Source organism: Podarcis pityusensis, assembly GCF_964106645.2.
Source record: "Podarcis pityusensis genome assembly, chromosome: Z".
Taxonomy (NCBI): Eukaryota; Metazoa; Chordata; class Lepidosauria; order Squamata; family Lacertidae; genus Podarcis; species Podarcis pityusensis.
The window spans coordinates 38,158,005-38,171,390 of record NC_138044.1 but is presented as its reverse complement, the minus strand read 5'-3'; the positions used below and the strand labels follow the sequence as shown (position 1 = coordinate 38,171,390).

The window sequence follows — 13,386 nt, the reverse complement described above, 5'->3', positions numbered from 1 at the left end:
GGGATCCAAGTGGTTCGCATCCTCCAGGCATGCTTGGAGTTGTTCAGCAACCACCTGCTCAATCACCTTGCCCAAGAATGGAAGATTTGAGACTGGGTGATAATTGGCCATATTGGCCGGGTCTAAAGATTTTTTTTTTTTTAAGAAGCGGTTTAATAACCGCCTCTTTCAGCGGATCTGGGAAGGCACCCCGCAGAGCCCATCGCCCAGTCCTTCCCGGTCCGCTTTTATTAGCCATGATGGGCAAGGATCAAGGAGACAGGTGGTCAGTTTCACTCGTCCAAGCAGCCTGTCCACATCCTTGGAGGTAACAGATTGGAATTGATTAGATAGGACTCTAACACTCTCTTTCCCCAGCCCTGCTTCCATGGTGGAGTCTACCTCTTTCCGAATCTGAGCGATTTTATCTGCAAAAAAACTGCAAAATCGTTGCAGGAGATCTTGGGGTCTTTACCAGGCCCCGATGGCAAAGGTGGTTCCGTTAAATTGTGAACCACCTAAAAGGGACTCCTCCTGCTATTTTCTGCAGATGCAATACAGGCGGTGAAGAAAGTTCTCTTTGCCATCACTATTGCTACTTGGTAGGCTCAACATTGAGCTCTTACCTGTGTCTGGTCAGATTCAAAATGAGTTTTCCTTTATAATTTATTATCTAAAATGATATACCTAATCAAGGGCAGTTGCTTTTCCAATAGCTTAAGCTCATCAACAGGAGGGAAATCCTGAGTGCCAGATATTGTAGGATGCCACATCAACTCTCATAAGTCTTAGCCAGAATAACCAATGGTCAGGGACAATGTAGTCCCACGACATCTGTAGGGCACTACATAGACCACCCCCGCATTAGAGTCACTTTCCCCACCCAGAAATTTAACTTCTAGCAGGAGAGGTGAACCCTGAAGACTGATAATGCCAGTGGATCACACTAACTGCATTTTATCTAGACATCCTGAAAAGGCAAAAGTAGGAACAAAATGGTATGTGTGCGTGTCCAGAGAGAGAATAGTAATGGAATAGAGAATAGAGATCAATGGAGCCTATGAATGTGATTTCAGTACCTTTCACCCAGAGGCGGAGCTAGCTGCTCCAGCACCCGGAGAGGTGCACATGCTGTGCACCCGGGGGGCGGAGCAAGTGTCCCAGGTAGGTGCTGCCCACAGCGAGTGTCCCGGGGGGCAGTGGCGCAGCAATGTCACTCCCCCTCAGGGATGACACCTGGGGCAAACTGCACCTACCGCATCCCCTTCCTCCGCCAGTGCTTTCACCCATGGTAGGGATTCAAGTCTTTACTGCAGTCGGCCCTCAAAGAAAAGTCCTTTAGGTAAAACGAACCTTTCGAGCTGCAGACTTATGTGTTAATCAGTGCCAAAACATTAGAAGAACTGATTAGTTTTGTTTAACACAAATCCTCTAGGGTTTGGGACGATTCGATTTTTGCAGACTTGATTTGTACACCCTTTGTTGCTTTGAAGCAATAAGGCAGAGATCTTTGAGACCCTTCATTGATCTCTCCTCTTTTCTTGTGATCGCGGTAAGAGTTTTACAAAGTGTGAGGTTCTTCACATTTTTTTTGCATGAAACGATTAGCAGGGAGCTTGGTGCTAAAACTTTAATAAAGAGAATTTCAAGTTGCATTCTAGAGTAAAGTGACATGTCAGCTTCAAAAGATCAAGTCAAAATCGTTCTGTGAGCTTCTTCTGTTGAATAAATGATGTTCAGAAGAAATGAAAAAGAGGCTGAGTTGATACAAGATGATAGTTTGAAAACACACTAATTGGTGCTGAGCATATAGTATGTAAATTGTGTATACTTTAATTTTTAAACATCATTGAGATGGTTGAAGCACTTAGAAGTTGTGGGTTGTAAATAAAATTTAAAGCAGTATCATACCACTTTAAACAGTCATGACTCCCTGCAAAGAATGCTGGGAACTGGAGTTTGTTAGTAGTGTTAAGAGTTGTTAGGAGACCCCTAATCCATTCACAGAGTTACAATTCTGAGGGGTTTAATATTCAATCCCTCTTCTGAAGGAACTTGAGGACTTGTAACTCTATGAGGGGAATGGGGTCTCCTAACAATTCTCAGTTCCCCTATAGTTCCCAGGATGCTGGAGGGGGCTGGGGAATTATGACCATATAATGTTGCTTTAAATGAGTAGTGCAGATGGGGCCAAGGAGTCAAATCTCTCGCTGCTGCAGAGGGAGAGATGAGACAGTGTGGCCTTCTCCATCAGCTTGGCTAGAATCCTCTCCTCTCCAAGAACCTTTGTCATCAGTATCCATTCCACCTGGCTGCCAGAGAGACAGAGAGAGAGAGGCTGGATCTAGACACAGCAAAGAAGCATTTCAGGAAAATGTGTTGTAAACTTTGTATGAGAAATTGTGTTGGTAAAAATGGAACTCCACAGTGCCATCTGGTATCACAATGTTATAATGCATATACAATGCATATAAAACACTTTTTCTTTACCCATCTAGCTGAGTCCAGAGAGAGAGAGAGAGAGAGAGAGAGAGAGAGAGAGAGAGAGAGAGAAATTAGACAGTGAACACCCCCCCATTGAATGGACCAATATCTCATTTGACCACATGCAGGTCCAACTACAAAAAAAACAGTTATCCCAACATAGAGAATGATGCCCAAACCTTGCTATGCACACCACAGATTCAAATATTGCAGCAGCTGGAATATGCCTATTTCCTCACTGCATTACTTGCTTGTGCTCTGATGGTTGGTGGCAGCCCTTTTCAGGCAGAGACCATGATGAAACATAGAGGACAAATCAAAGAGCAGGAGACATCAGAAAAATCAGTTTTTCCTTTGTCTCTCTTTTGGTGGTTGTCTGCAGCCATTCCAGAAATGAACAATGGGGGGTATGGAAGGTGGGGAGATCAGACAAATTACAGATTATAAATGTTCCCATTGGAATAAGTGGAAATTTTGGACTCGTTATGCAAATGCTTGTCTAATGAACAATTTCCAGGGGATGCATTGTGTATGGTAAGAAGGGAAAGCATTTCTCAGAATCACCTTTTGCAGTGGTCATTCCGCCTGTTCATTATGTAGCATCATCTGGGAGGAAAATGATGGAACTGGTACCCATATTTTCTGGTTTTCCTTTCCCTCCCCCCCCCCTTTGTATCATTTCCAATATATTAAAGGCTATTATTTTAAACTGTAACTGCATGAAGTACCTGGACAGGAAGGTTTATATAAATGCGGGAAGTAAGCAGAATTTGATTAAATAGATTAGATAATGCTGAGCCCTAACACACACATGCAAGTTCCCTGTGTAGCAGCCATGGTGCAATTACCATTTATGCCTCAACCAATGCTGTACCAATTGTGGAACTCGGATGCCTAATTATGATCTGCTGGCATTTCCCTGCAAGATTTTGTCCCCATTATGAGAACTCAAGTTAGGAGAGAAAAGGAGAATCTGCCCATAGGGGCCTGAAGGTGGCAGGTGGTAGCTTTTCGTACAAAGGAAGAAGACTGATCATACTCATTGATTTTGTGAGTTACACACTCTGATATTTAATAGCAGAAGAGATGCCCCATGAGCAAGCCTGAAGGGCTGTGCAAATTTCTTCCTCCGTGCCTTTCTTGTGTGGATGCTGAGGCTAGAAATGCTGCCAAAAAGCCAATATCCAATTTGTCAAGAGTGTCCTTAGTCTCAAAAGAGACTCTGTAAAACAATAGCTCTCTAGTCAGCCATCTCTTGAGCACCATTAGCGCTATTTCTAAATCTGTTTCCTTCGACTGCTAAATGTTGTTGGGCAATGTCAAGTGGAAAGTTAACAGTTGGTAGAGTTTTGCTTAGCTAATAGCTAGTGATGTGTCTTTAATGGTATTTGATGGTTTTAGGCCCAGAAAACTGGCTCAGGGTGGGGGCTCAGGAGAAACTGTATGAGCAGTACTGAGTTTTGCAGCTGGTCACAAAGTACTAGGGCTGTGTGCATGAATGCCCCCCCCCCCACCTCTGCAGTCTATTTTTTTTTAAAAAAAAGTACAGTCATACATCGGGTTGAAGTTGCTTCAGGTTGAGCACTTTCGGGTTGCACTCCGTGGCGACCCAGAAGTAACGGAACGTGTTACTTCTGGGTTTCACCGCTCGTGCATGCGCACAAGTGCTAAATTGTGCTTTATGCATGTGCACAAGTGCCAAATCGCACCACGCACCTGCGCAGATACAGCGCTTCAGGTTGCAGGCTTTTCATGTTGTGAACGGGCCTCCGGAACAGATCCCGTTCGCAACCAGAGGTACCCCTGTACAAAGGAAATTATTTCTATTATGCCAGCCTTTTTGCACACCTACTTTTTGTGCTATCTGCTCCAAATAGTAGCTAGTAATGCAAGAAGTTCTTGCTCTTCCTCTTCAAGACTTATTTCTATCAGGTGATATTTCCAACAAAGTGAGTAGACCTTTCGGTCTCTGACCATAGATGGCAGTTGAACACATCTCAATGCAACCCTTGCACCTCCCCAGAAAAATTATGGAACAGCAATAACTAGTAAGGACTTCAAGAGCAAAAATAAAAAAAATGCTTTGCTTGTCCCACATGCTTTTTCCCTGGGGGAGGGAGACTGTGGATCTGGGATCTTGTGCTGGATATAAATATAGCAAAGAAGGCTCATAGAACCTTGTTATAGCGTAGTGAAGATGGATCTCTTTACATATCCAAAGGTCCTTTGTCCCCTCCCCTCCTGCAGACATTCACAGTGTCAACTTTTTAAACTTTAGTGTACAGATTCAAAGGAAGAAATGCAGAATTGCTGTGAATCTGAAGTCAGATCCCAACCTCTGAAAAGGAAGAAGGCATTATGTAGTAGAGGTGTTTCGCCTAAAAAGAATAGTGTTTCCTTCCTCTGTGCTCTGAATCATGCAGGGAGTGTCTGTTCCATGCACTATTTATTTCTGAGCATTGTAACCGTCTGTTTAAAATCGGATGCTAAATCTTGCATGAGTATTGATCATAACTGAATATCATCCATTATGAATACAGCATTTTGTTCTGAAGAATGGCTTATTAAAATGACAGAGGTTGAGCAGTGAAGTGGGGAGGGAAGAAGCAGTGGCTATTTAATTAGCTGCTGTAATTTTTCACGGTCATTGTAAAGAGGGGTGAAATGGCCACATTTTCTTCTCAGCTCTGTAATATCTCTTTGTGTATTGGAACATTATATCAGATTCTCTGTTTACCAGGCCTGCACTGAGGATAAAAGAATCACCCACCCCAATTTTAAAAAGTCATTATTTTGCATTTTATAGCAGCAGCTTGAGAAAGCAAAGTTGTTCCTCCTGGAAGAGAAAGTTGCTCAATTATTGATAGTTGCCATCTAATTTGTTTAGTTTTATAAACCGTAGCAGCCAACATCCTTGTTAGCTAATGCCACTTTAAACAGACCCGAGCCTTGTGATGTACACTATGTTAGCTTTCCTGAAATATAAATAACAAATATATCTTTAACAGAATAGCTTGCAGAACCAGCTGCCACTGCTTCAGACACCATCATGCATCCCAGATAAAGGAGGCTTTGGCAGCAATGGCAGAATGGGGTGGGTGGAGTAGCACCTTCCCATTTCCTGTTGGGTAGTGACATGTGACCAAAGATGGAGACGTTCAGTTCCAAATTCACTCTTAAAATGTGGGATCAAACACAACTATGCCATTGTCAAAGGCAAACACAGAAATACCATTACTAAAAGTTTAGGGTTGACAATTGCCCCCTTGATATGTTTTGAGCTACAGACCAGAAGACTGTTGTGTATACCAAAGCCTTTTTTCCATCTCTTCCAAGCCCTCATGTGTCTTGATAGCCGTTTGGTGCATGATGAACCATCCAACTCATAATAACTAATATTACTTTCCCTGACTTCCTTTCATAGGATGGACTATTATGGACTAATTAATTTTTTAAGATGAGAGATCTTACATGTTAAACACCGAGACCTGCAATCACTCTTTTGTTAGCATTTTATTTCCATTCCTTCTCAGGCTGAGATGCCATTTTAAATTAAGTGTGGACTGGAGAGAACATTTGATGCCCCTTAACCACACATAACTCATTTTCAAAGTTCCACATCCCTAGACTAGCAGATAGGTCAACAAAACATAAACATTGTAAAATTATTTTATTAGCCCACGAGCATATTCATGTTTCTTATGAAAGGGTGCTACATATGGCAATAGTATCACTTTACCCCTCTTCCTTATACCACTGATATTGATAATTAGGTAAATTAATTACTTCATCAGCAAATCAGAGGTCCAACAATCTTCCCACAAGTTTGGCGGCACTGAGCACAATAACTAATTAACACAAAGGTGACAAAGTGACCGCTTACCTTTTAAAGCTGTAATTACCCCTGCTATTGCAAAATAGGCCTCCGTTATGCAGATGGCTGATTAGTAAACGTTCCAAAATGTTGCATCTAATTTTAGTAGCCAAACATCCATCTAAGTAAAAAACAAAACAAAAAAACTTTATGTAACAAAGTTTGATTACACTTCTAACAATGTTGAAGGTCTACAAAAGTAATTTTACTGTGAAGGAATAACAACATACAAGAAAACCAGGGTAGTGTGTATGGATATGAAATTTATATTTCCAAGATCATCTCATGAGATTTCAGGGTTTTAGATGGTACCTACTTTGGTAATAATAATAATAATAATAATAATAATAATTTATTTATATCCCGCCCTTCCAACAGAATATTAAAATACAATAGTCTATTAAACATTAAAAGCTTCCCTAAACAGCGCTTCCTTCAGATGTCTTCTAAAAGTCTGGCAGTTGTTTTTCTCTTTGTCATCTGGTGGGAGGGCACCACTACGGAGAAGGCCCTCTAACTGGTTCCCTGTAACTTGGCTTCTTGCAGCGAGGGAACCGCCAGAAGGCCCTCGGTGCTGGTCCTCAGTGTCCGGGTAGAACGATGGGGGTGGAGACACTCCTTCAGGTATACTGGACTGAGGCCATTTAGGGCTAAGCTTTACATAAAATCCTCTCTCTGCATATCTTTGTTCATCCGTCATCTTCATTTCCCTTCTCCTTTCTTTGAACAAAAACCAGTACTCTGCTGTGTTCATTCCTCTAGTTCATCAATGCTATTTTCACAAGCTGGCATCAGCTGTGCAGACAAGGCCCTGTTGGTGAAACCAGCCAATATTCTAGAGCAGCTGACTCCAATGTGGCGCCATCCACATACTGTTGGATTACAACTTCCATCAACAATAGACAACATGGTCAATGATCAGGGGTTATGGGAGGAATAGTTCATCAATATATGGACTGCTGTTCTGGACACAGAGAACCAAGGCATGTTTGTTGAGACCAGAAGATGAGGAGTAGAGCCAGAGGTCTGGCTAGAATGAGTTACTAAACAAAATTGTGATGTTCTGGGCTATCTTTCTTCTAAGAATAATGAAAGCAATGAGACCTTATTGCCAAGCAGTTGTGGAAGCAGGAAGAGGTGAAAAAGCAAAGGAGGAAAGGGCCTCCTTAGGGGAAATGGATTGCCTCGCCATACCCAACTTTGTTCCTTCAATTCAGCCAAGTGCTTCATCCTCCGAGATGCCTTGCTTTCCATTTGTAAGTAAATCCATCCATTTGCATGCCAAGACCCCATTACCCTTCAGTTCCCTAAGGGTGAATAAACCAGACAAGAGAACAGCATATAGTATTATGGGTTCCAGCAGGCCACAAACAGTGGCTCTTCAGGGTTTCAAATGGGAGTCTTCCCCAGCCCCACCCATTAACGCCAGGAAGTGAAACTAGGATCTTGTGCATGTCATGCATGTTGTTTTTAATCATTCAGCTACAGCTCTCCCCCTAGCTAACTGCAGCTCAGGAGAGACATTGCTTCACATGGTATGGTACCTCCCCCCCCCTTGTTTTGGTCTGAATGGTGCTGGTGGTTGAAATAGGCTTTGTAGTTTGCTAAAAAAATATGCAAACTGTAATGCCTGCATATTGGGTGTGAAAGTGGGATAGGTAACTCTAGATGTACTCCAGGCGATGATTCTTCTCTTTTAAAAAGACTCAAAAGTTCTTGGGGGAATAAAAGTAACAGAGATAGGGGCTTTGCAGGAGTAGCCCACCTCTTTGGAAGTACCTTCCCTGGAGAAAAATATATTGATGGCATACTCATGTATGTGCTGTTGTTGTAAGCCACTTTGCATTTCTTTTTGCAAAGAAAAAGAATAACTAAAGCATATTTTCGTGGCTGTTCTTCTTGGCATTTGACTGCTGAATTCATGCTAAGTTCTATGTTTTAATTGCTGCTGTTTAGCTGTTAATTTATTGACCTTGTTCTATCCTTGTATATCTGTGTTGTATTGATGTTTTGTTAGCACATTGGAAAGGTTTTGCTTTAAAAGGGCAGAATGGAAAGGCATTGAATAAATAAATGAATAAGTAAAACCTTCGGCTCTGCCTTTGGGGTGATAATTGTTTTTCAAAACGAGAATTGTTCAAGGATCCTTACTGGATGCTACTGGAGTTTTACTGCTGCATCCCAGATAGAGATTATTTACACACACACACACACACACACACACACACACACACTTCATGTCACGAGACAAAGGTTCTTGAGAGCAGAAGCAGTAAGGCCTACAAGGTCTACACAATCATTCAAGCCTAAGCCTGCTAACAGCAAACTGCTAAGCCACTGTGACTCGTGACTCATCTTGGGTGATGACTTGTTCTCCCTATAAAAGTAGCCAGCCTCTCTGTGGGCCTCAGTGTCTGTGTGTGTGTGTGTGTGTGTGTGTGTGTGTGTGTGTGTGTGTCTGTCTCAGCCAGTGTGTGTGTTGTGTTGTTGCAGACAGAGTGGCTCCAGGACTCTAGTAAATCAGTAACTAAGACTGTGCCTCTGTGAAGAGTCAGATAGCTGCTATGAGCACTCTGTGTATGCTCTTTAACTATGTTGTTTCTGAACAACTTTATTTTCTCAAGTAAAAGTTTTATTCTGTTTATGAAGAAAACTCTGTGTTGATTAATTTACCGTTGTGCAACACTTCAGTCCTACTCATTGTGCTGCTATAAAGGAATTCACTGTCTCAACCAGCATCTCTTCCCCCACCCCATTTTCAAATTCCATACTGTAATTACACTGGGAAAAAATGTATAGTGGGAGGATCGTTTCTGTGATACACACACACACACAGTGGTAACTCGGGTTACAAACTCCACTAACCTGGAAGTAGTACCTTGGGTTAAGAACTTTACCTCAGAATGAGAACAGAAATCGTGCGGTAGCAGTGGGAGGCCCCATTAGCCAAAATAGTATCTCAGGTTAAGAATGGTTTCAGGTTAAGAACGGACCGCCGGAATGAATTTTCGTAACCAGAGGTACCACTGTATATGTATATGTGTGTGTGTGTATATCTATATATGTATATACACACACACATATACATATATGCATATTTCTGTCTTGTCGTGGTATGCAAGCTGTCTTTCAAGTGCCATTGCCAGCCTGTATTTATGAATGTAATTTGTTGTTAAGCAGAAGTTCTGCAATAATCTTGGCAAAGAAGACAGGGAACAAAACTTATCCCCTGGATCGTGGCTTATCCCTCAACCCACAAAACAAGCCTTTTTGAGCGCCCTGTCAAAAATGATATGTTCATCTTTCTTGAGACCGAACACAGTTCCTGTGATAGGGAATGTCGAGTTGCACGGTTGATGCTAATACAAAGTGCTGGAATTCAGGTAGGTGCCTGGGGATCAGTCTTATGAAATGTCCATAAGAAAATGGCTGTAGCAGTGTGATGATTGAAAGACAGATTTGGTAAATGGTTTAAAAGGCAGACCTTCGGGGGGACTTATCAAGAGATGGTAATGGGCTAAAGAACTTCAGGAAAAATTAGACAGAATCAGCAGTCCCCTAAGGGAGATGGCTGAAAATTAATCCTGCCATCAACATTTGAGATCACTGAATTTTCCATATGAAGATTTTGAATTTTGAGTGTTTAAAAATACCTGAGAATTACTTTTATTTTTTCTGAGAAAAAACAAACAAACATGCAGAGGTCGGGAGCTGGTTTCCTATGGGCCAAATCTGGCCCACACAACTAGTTTGCCAACCTCTTTTAGCAGCAGTCCAAAAGGACTTTCTGAAGCAGTAGTGGACAGTGGGGTGGCAGTGCTCACCTGGCCTCTGGACATCTGAGTCATTGCTGCTATCGGACAGGGGAAGGGCAAGAGGGCAGGAAATTTAGCATAGTACAAATGCACAAGTGAAGTCAATCCGGCATCCCTGCTGATATACTTGCATCACACTGACCTCCCTGACACCTCACTCCTTACCTAATAAGGAGCAGTGACTCAGCTCCCAATATGTAGTGGTGACTCAAGCGAGTGCTGCAACTTCACCACTGTCCGCATTCCTCTTCTTTCTCAGTCAGAAAGACCAGGGTCTAGAGAAGCCTGCAACATGGGGAACTACTGTCCCAAGCCACTAGTCCCCAAAGGTTTCACTTGTCTTTCACATTCGGAAAAGTAAGGGTGAAAGGAAAACTGAGAGATCCAGTGCCTCTAGACACATACCAATATATCCTCCCCTACAACTACTAAGGGAAAGAAAATAGTATATGCAACGTATTTCTTTTGCAAAATGTCTCCAGCTGATACACAGCCTCCCAACTTCAATCATCATTGCTCTGAATTACTCGATAATGTTGAAAAGTAAATGAGGAAATTGCTTTGAAAACTGCTCGCAGATATTTGCACATCACAACTATCAAAATGTAGTCGCTCCCTAATAGGTATGTATCTCCCCACTCCCAAATGCTGATATTTGTTTCTTCTTGATATAAATATAAATTTCAGTAATTTAGTGAACTCTCTATTAGGTATGCTTATTTGGAAGGTAACAATTATGACTACTTCAGTTTCCTAGCAACATACACAGTGTGTGTGGATTGTGGTGGTGGTGGGGTTGCTGTCCAGAGGAAGAACATTTAAATAGTAACAATGTCAAAGTATTCCAGTGGAAAAAGAAGCAGAAATTGCTAGAGTTGGTATGCTCGTCTTTAGTCAGGAATGAAAATCAGTCAAGTAAATGCAAGAAGTATTAATTGATATCTTTGCTGTTTTTAAGTTCAGGAACAATATGCCGTTTGTGACTCTAACATTGTTTTGATGTTTCCTTTACACTGAAATGAATGTCGGTTATGAAAATTGTTACATAATGTACCTTAAATAGCAGACAGGAAAAACAACAACAACAACTTAATATTTGGCAGAAACTGAACTACAGCAAAATGGAAACAGTGCTGATTGTGACAAATACAGGTTGGAATGGAAATCACTACCATCTTAGATCCCTAGCTCCCAAAGTAATGTCTTTCTACAGCCAGTGCCAAAGTATGTGAATAGGAAGGAAAGCAGAAATATGACGAGGTTGTCAAGCTTTACCCAGAATTTTCACTGTGCAGAAAATTGGATCAATACAATGAAACAAAACTAATGAGATAACCCTAAAGATGCCTGACTCACCTTGATGTAGTCTTTATGTCAGCGCACACACGCACAGACACATACATACACAGTGGATCCTCTAGTTACGTACTGCTCTGGATACGTAACTTTCGGGTTACGGACGCGGCAAACTCAGAAGTGTATACTTCTGGGTTTCGCCGCATGCGCAGAAGCACTCAATTGCAGAAGAGACGCCTCTGCCTACGGACTTTTCTGGTTGCGGACGGACCACTGGAACGAATTTAATTCGTTTCTGGAGGGTCCACTGTGTATATGTGTGTGTGTGTATATATATATATATGTTTCTGCAATATATCAAACCCCTCAGAAATAATATGTAGGCATCTGTAAAGCAATTGCACAGTTCTTTTAAATTTTGGATTCACAGATATTTCATTACTCTGCCTTGCTCAATTACGATTTAATATTTACCTTTGTGTTTATGAATTATATATATCACAAGGTCAGGATCTTTGGAAAGAGAACCAAAAAATACATCAGATTTTTCAAGCTACACTAAGTGTTGCATGTTTTATAGAAACCTTTCTCTTCCCTTTTATATCAAGAGATGCAGGTACAACGGTAGATAGGCTTCCCAGAAGGTTTCATTATGGAGACATTATCAAGGAAGCACAACATGAAATACAGCCTTTTCCTGAAGTGTGAGCTTAGACATTTTTTCTCACGAATTTATAGAGAAGTAGGCAACCTGCTTATTACCTAGAGCAATGATGGAAAATTATTGTGAAGTAAATAATTTTGAAGCTTTAATTAGATGCATACACATGGACCTGTTTGGGGTAATGCGAGTTCATCAGTTAAGGAGACATTCACCATGCCTCATGGGGAATATGCACAACTTCTGACCATAGAGAACCCATGAGACAAGGTGAGGTGACCGCCTCAGGCAGCAGGATCCCGAGGAGAAGCAGATCCTGATGTTGATCTTTATTCCTCTCTTGTTCCTGATGTAGATCTTCACTTGCCCCTTCTGTGTATGTGTGTATGTGTGTGTTGTGTGTATGTGTGTGTTCCATTTTGTGCTTTACCTCAAGAGCCAAAATGCCTTGGGCAGGCCCTTTGTAGAGGGAGTTGTGCACATTAACCATGATATGTATGTGTTTTTCCTCTGACGGGAATAGGAGTCTCTTAACAACTCTGAGCAGGGCTAGGGGTGTGGGTCACCTGGGCGCCAGGCTGTCAGGGGCGCCAGGCTGAGAGTCCAGGGCCCGAGAATTGAATCCAGGTGCTCTGACTGATGGACGGGCCTTTCTGCTGCAGGCGGCTCTGCACCGTGAGTTCGGGGGTGACCAAGCCAGCGAGACACTGAGGCAGCTGGCCAGCTCTGCCCTCCTGCATGCCTGGGACTGGGCAACCTGGGGGGGGGGGGGGGGCGCTGGGCGGATCATTGGGCTGGGGGTGACAGCTTGCTTTTATCCTGATTTGAACTACATTGTGGTCTTAGAGGCAAACCAGTGGTGATGTTGAAAGTGGCATTACATTTAAAATGCATTTTTGGGTGGGGCACTGAATCTGGGGGGCTTATCACGATCAGGTCAAGTGTGGAGGGTGTGTTTAATCCTTTCTCTTCTGCAGGGCCCTAAGGGAAATCTCAAATCACAAGCATTATTTGTTTTGAGATAGGATTCTCCCATTGGCAAACTGAAATGTTTTAAATAAATAAGAAACCAAATAACATCCCTTCGCCTACCAATCTAGTTGTATGAATTTGTGTGAAAAGAGAAAGGAAGATAGAGGGCCTATCCCACTTCCCCTCCGTTCCCAGGAAACCCACTGTATTCTGATGAATTGGGGTGGGGAATCAATTGCTTTTTCTGTGGGTTGACATTTGTTGCATTCAGTGGAAAGCAGTGATTTTTTCCTGGGATAAGTGAT

At 42.2% G+C, this 13,386-nt stretch overlaps 2 long non-coding RNA genes across 5 annotated transcripts; one reads left to right on the top strand and one right to left on the bottom strand.

Annotated features, from left to right (window-relative positions):
* Positions 1-5,792: 5,792 nt before the first annotated feature.
* LOC308468370 lies at positions 5,793-8,794 on the bottom strand. 2 transcript variants are annotated; one of them, XR_013981602.1, is made up of 3 exons: positions 8,426-8,794; positions 7,532-7,644; positions 5,793-6,458 (listed from the first exon to the last, which is right to left on the bottom strand). It is a non-coding gene; the product is annotated as an uncharacterized lncRNA (long non-coding RNA). The 2 variants fall into 2 exon arrangements; XR_013981603.1 differs by having other exon boundaries at positions 8,489-8,794.
* Positions 7,771-11,777, top strand: LOC308468384. 3 transcript variants are annotated; one of them, XR_013981623.1, is made up of 3 exons: positions 7,771-7,872; positions 9,518-9,720; positions 10,635-11,777. It is a non-coding gene; the product is annotated as an uncharacterized lncRNA (long non-coding RNA). The 3 variants fall into 3 exon arrangements; XR_013981624.1 differs by lacking the exon at positions 7,771-7,872 and adding an exon at positions 8,798-8,914; XR_013981625.1 differs by lacking the exon at positions 7,771-7,872 and adding an exon at positions 9,275-9,357.
* The last annotated feature ends 1,609 nt before the right edge of the window (positions 11,778-13,386 follow it).